Source organism: Anser cygnoides, chromosome 6 (genome assembly GCF_040182565.1).
Source record: "Anser cygnoides isolate HZ-2024a breed goose chromosome 6, Taihu_goose_T2T_genome, whole genome shotgun sequence".
Lineage (NCBI taxonomy): Eukaryota > Metazoa > Chordata > Aves > Anseriformes > Anatidae > Anser > Anser cygnoides.
In genome coordinates this window covers 37,369,769-37,375,768 of record NC_089878.1, presented here as the reverse complement: position 1 = coordinate 37,375,768, position 6,000 = coordinate 37,369,769, and positions in this window count along the sequence as shown.

Here is a 6,000-nt window from a genome sequence, read left to right as displayed (position 1 = left end):
GCAATGTGGTAAATAATCGTCTGTCTGCTATAATTAAGGATGCAGTTGAGAAAAGGAAGATTACTTATCTGCTAGCGTGGAAAGAAAAGGCTGTGAATGAAAATAAATCGTGTGCAGCCCTCTCCAGCAAACAAGGCTGTCCCTTGATGCTCCCTCCAGCAGATCTATGCATTCCTGCAGCTCCTCCTGCACTGGCTCTGCTCCTTCTGTCAGAGGACAGGGGACACCAGTGTCATCGTGGCACCAGGCTCCCCAGGCTGCACGGGTGACCCAGCATCTCGTTACACTCCATTAGCAAATTATTCTCCGTTCAGATGTTGGGAAGTACTGACATGACATTTCTTTGGCTGACGTGACCTGGTGTACGCCTATAGATATATCATGTCATATTGAACCGCGGTAACTAAAAGCTCATGAAAACTGAGAAATCTTTATGTGATTCGATACCAAGTACTGTGTAACTACCACGCAAACTCACCTCGTCTTCCCTGCCCTGCCTTTTGGAAGCTTTTATAGGACATTCATTACACAGACCCCCAGTCACAGCACACATTATGTTTCTTAGCAAGACCAGAAGGTAGGTGGAGAATTATTTCACCTGGGTTGGGTCTGGCTCAGATTATTTCTGGGCATGTAGCATGATGTATTCTGGAGAGCAGTGAATGAGCCATTTACTTGTGTGCAAGACAAAGAGATTTTATCAACATGGTGCTGAGAAAAAAATGAAATAAAAATTGCATTTTATCTCTTCTTTATTGGTGGGTTTCTCCCATCTGCAAAGAGGTCCTGGCTACATCTAATGAGAGACAGAGCTGGAGAGGGAAAAACTGGGAGGAAGAGCCCCAAAGTAATCGCTCCCTTGCCACACAGAGCAGTTCAAGGTTGGCTTTGTTTTGGTTTTTGCATCCTATACTACAGAGATCCCACATGAAGGTGGTCATAGAAACATCTTTTGCCAGAAATAGCGAGGTGAAGAGTCTTCATCTTTTTCTCCCTTTCTGACATCTCACCTGGTCTGATTTCCTCTCTGTATTCTCTCTAAAACTTGTTCTCCAAGCTCCAATCCCATAGAACTACTTTTCTGCATTTTCTGGCTCCATTGTTTCTGTTCCACTTCCAAATCTCAGGTGGAATAGACTTTTCTTCTTTGACTTTATATTGTTATAATGTCACTGAAACAAAGCTTTAGGGATTTTTATTTATTTATTTATTTAGATATTTTGGTGGTGTGCTGGTTTTTTTTTTTATTTCTTTTTCCTTTGAGAGTGTGTAGAAGATGCTATGTAAAATAAGGTTGGCTTTTTTTTTTTTTTTAATCCATTTAAAATGTAAATATGTTTAGGCATGAGGAAAGGCCTGAGACTAATATCACTTACACTGGTTTAAATCAGGAATATTTTCCCTGAAATCAGCAGAAAAATTGATTTTGTGTGCTAGAACTGACAACCTATTAGGAAAAATACCAAATAAAATCCCAACTAGATCTTTTCTGTAACTATTTGATTTTCTTGAGCACATAACATCAGGATAGCTTTTGGAACAAAAGATGTGAATTCTATGAAGTAGGAAATTAATCATATTCATAGGGGTTCAGGGATCCTGTGCAATGTTGCTAATTAATCTGGATGGAGAAAACAAATCAAGTTCGCTTTTGTTATGTTTTGGGATGTGTTGTAATCACACTATGGACCTTAAAATGATCAGAAAAAGGGGAATTTTCTCTCTAGCACTCGCAAGAAAGATGCAAGGACACCTCAGAAGGTACGATGATGTTGCACAGAGATTTTTTTTCTAACTCTAATATGTGGTCTGCTAATTCTGTGAAGTGTGAGCATCTTATGAAATTGTCATGATACATTTAATTGTGTATGCTCTTTTTGTCTACACAAAACCTTATTTTTTAGTGACTAACATTGAGTTCCAGAGGTTAATAGTGTGGGAGGAAGGTGGGAGAGAAGAAGTATAATTTTATGTTTTCTTACATGTTTGAAAGGTGAGAGCTTTCAGTTTTATTGAATGTTTTATCCCTCTTACATTAGGGAAGTTTATATCACCTCAGAGTTTACCTCCTGATAAGCAATATACTGCACATAGTATTTTATTTCTTGATTCCTTTTTTATCATTTCAGCACAAGCTAAACCATCTTATTATTTTCTGTCTATCCATATACACAAACATATTTATCTAAAGGTTTCTCTTTTTTATAGCTTGTGTCTTTGCTCAGTATATCCCTTTATTAGTGTTACATGTTCTATAAAATAACCAAAATTGAAGTCGTAATTACAGGTGAGGCCATCCCATTGGGATAATCTGTTGATACTGTCACCTCTTGAGTAGTAAAAAGTACAGGAGAAAGATATCCTAGTATTTTGTTTGCCTTTCATTCTACCATTATGGTCAGATATAGTGTCATACATTCTACTGCACAACTCAAAAAATCTGAGAGAATGGATTAAAATAGATATGTTTACTTTTACTGGCAACCGTAATGCTTTTAAGCAGTGCTTTCTAGTTAAAAGGTGCAAAGTTAGAGGTTCTTTTTCTTTTGCAATCTTAGCATCATCTACACTGATCCATATCGTGACTCTCACAGACCTTCAGAGTAGAAATACTGGCTTACAATCGTTCTGAAAGCTCCTGAAGCAGTCCAGAGGCCAAGCTATATTACTCTGCATTGGTGCAACATTGCTTTACAGGAGAACCTGAAGAAATGGGGCAATTTGAATGGATGGAACTTCAGACGGAGGCTTTCACTCAACCTATCTTAGCCAGAAAATCCAAGTGTGTGAACCGTAACCTGTAACTCCTTGAGCCAGTCTGGAGAACAAACACGCTCTTAAATTGCAAAGGATAAACCCCAGCTCAGTTTTCTCAGCGTTGCCTCTTCCTTTTCTCCTTACAAATTTCCAGATGTCTTACAGTGTGACCTTCGTCGCTGCTTTCTGGAAGAGCAACACAACTCTACAGAAAATGGGCTACTGATCCTTTTTCTGCCTCCAACTTCCCACATTATCTTGGCCAACTTGTTCAAAACTTGAATATTGTTTCTGATTTAAGGCTATCAATAGTCCTTCTGCAAAGAACTGGGAGCATGAAGACCCAGAAGCTGTATGCATGCTTATATATATAGCATCAGGCCCTCTGGTCATGCTGAGGCTACACAAAGAACCCAGAAAGTTTCCCAGGAAAGTGAGCTTTTGCTTTTTACAGGATTTTTGCTGTTATTTTCCTTCTCAGTCTAATTTATAATTTTGTTTACTTTCTTGATATGAACACTGACATCTGAGGAGAAGAGATTGCTGACTGCAAATACATTTTTCTTTGGCAGAGTCATCCCAGTAATTTGTGCTGACCATATGAATATCTAGGTAGCTAATACGGCAAGGAAAGGTCTTATTTTGTTCAAAGGGGAAGAAAATGCTCTCTGTATGGTATGGGTGAGAATATGGGATCTCCTTGAGCAATTCAGTTAGGAAGAAATTTTGAGTTCAAGTGAAAAATGCTTATTTTCAGTTATTCCACTGCAGATTTTAAATTACTTTATTGAATAAAGTGAATTTATTTTCGTGTTACCTTGGGCTAAATGCTCAGAATTTAGCCACACTGCCACACTACACTGGTGTGCATTTCCACTGCTAGAAAGGCAAGATATTGTAAGTTAATTTTTAATGGCAAAGAATGAGGCCTTAGCACCATATTGGAAGGGGAAGTTTTAGCTCCTGTGTCACATAACTGGACAGGGAAACCTCACATATGACCACAGGACTGCATCCTGCCAGCCTCAGGCAGTCATTGCTTTCCTGGCTTGCATTAGTTTGCTTCTAGTATGCTTCATTTGAAAGGTATTTTCTATATAAATCTAGAAATATATATTTAAAATATGCAAACACACATATAAGTATATGTGTGCATTATGACAATGATGAAAAGCAACGTAGAAAAAAACCACACAACATAAGTGGAAACCTTCCAGGAGTTCCAAGAATGAAACTATTTGAAGACAAGTCTAACAGCACATTAGAAAAAATGAAAAATAAAAAATAATAATAATAAAAAAATGTAGGAGATACTTTCAGTGTGAATTAGTCAGCCTAAAATCAACCCAATTACTGTCTCTCCAGTGTTGATTCTAATTCCTTCTGGATATTTTTATTCATTTCCTTGAGCTTCCCTCAGGCTGATTTCTGAGTTTTTAAGCTAATTTTTAGGTTTGGGGTTGTTTGTTTTGGAAACTTCAGAATATTTGTAGTTTTCATGTAGCAGATATCTGCTTAATGGACTAAACCCACAGCTCTCTGTTTCACACTAAATGAAGGGAAAAGGAAAATGTATTAACTACTTCTTTTATAATATTATTTTATAATAAATCCTAAATTATGTGAATTATATTTGGGTAAGAATAGAAAGGCTTTTAAAATTAAAACTAAAGAAGGAATCTGTGTGTGCTAAGGATATTTCTCTCTCTCTCCTTTTTTTTTTTTTTTTTCCTGTTGTTAAAATTTTCAAAGAAAACATATGTAAAATAACCCCGTATTCTGTTTCAAAACTGGTGAGTTCTGTGGGAGATCAGTGGTGTTTTTTGGAAAAAACAACAACAACAACAACAACAACAACAACAAAAAAAACAACAACAAAAAAAAAACTGCAACACCAAATACCTATTTCAGTCTGCAGTTACTAGCCTAGCTAGTAACATGAGTTTCTTCTAAGATCACTACGGACATTGGGGAGTGGTAAAATAAAATATCCTGAAATCTCTGCTTAATAGACAGGAAAAAGCAAGAGAGGAAGGGAGGAAGAGAAAGATGAAGTTGATGGTAGATTAAAAACCCTATAGTCCTAACAGTCAGCTTTGAAAAAGTTCAAAGAAACATATAGTCTTTATAGAGAGAACTTTAAAGAGAAAAGGAATGGAAATGATCATTCTAAAATTGCTAGCATATTCACTTGTGGCACTATTACCCCAGCAAGACACCCACATTTTCCTTTCTTGCCAAATGGAGTAGTGCAAATGCATCAGCAGACTGACAAGACAAACTAACAACATTTTATGTAGGGAGCTATATTTGACATCGCTCAGTGCAGTCTTCTATAATTCTATAAAACTATAGTTGCAGTCTTTCAAAATCACCATTACCAAACCTGCTTTCTCCCTTTACACATTCTCGTACTCTTCAGGAAAGTACTAAAAATATGTGCAATGATTATGGGTTCCTTTTCCTGTTTCGAAATTTAACGTTATTCTACCCATAGTTTGGGGATTGTCCTGAAATTCAGAGTTACAAGAATTTATTGCTACTATTAATGGACGACATCTATAAGGTCTGTAGAAGCAAGACCTTGCATTAATTGAAAATATGTCAATAAAATTGAATCCATGTTAATGAAGTAATAATTTGGGAACATTTTCAGGTTCTCTTAATGAGCAAACGACAAAGGTGTAACTTAAACCATGGCTGCATATCCCTAATGCAATCTTATTTCCTCTTACTCCTTTAAACAAATTTGAGCTACATGAATCAAGATGAGATTGTATCAGAGATGGGATGGAAGGAGCAGCAGCAGCTATTTTTCTGCAGCATAATCTCGTACAATATATTCTTGCTGATGACTTTGGGGGGTGTCTTTTTGTGCCGATGCACACAGTTTAAGTTCTCACCTTGAAGTTAATTTTATACTGCAGTAGGCAGAGAAGCCATTACGTAGGAGCAGAATGAAATTCAGAGAAACTTTTTTCACAGGCAAACACACATGATCTGTGAGGGCCATTGAGTGCTGCTACAATGCAAAGTCTTGTCTTCCCACGGTGGTGAGGGTGGATGGCTCAGCAGGAGGACACTCCTCTAAGACCTAGGGAAGCACAAGTACACCTCCTTAAACAGCCACAAGTCACTTCAGTTTAGATTTTAAAATGGTGAGAAGTGGCAGGACCCAAAGCTCTGGGTATTAGGCACTTGAGCTAAAAGTTGGATGCCTCAGAAGTATGAACCAAGAAAACC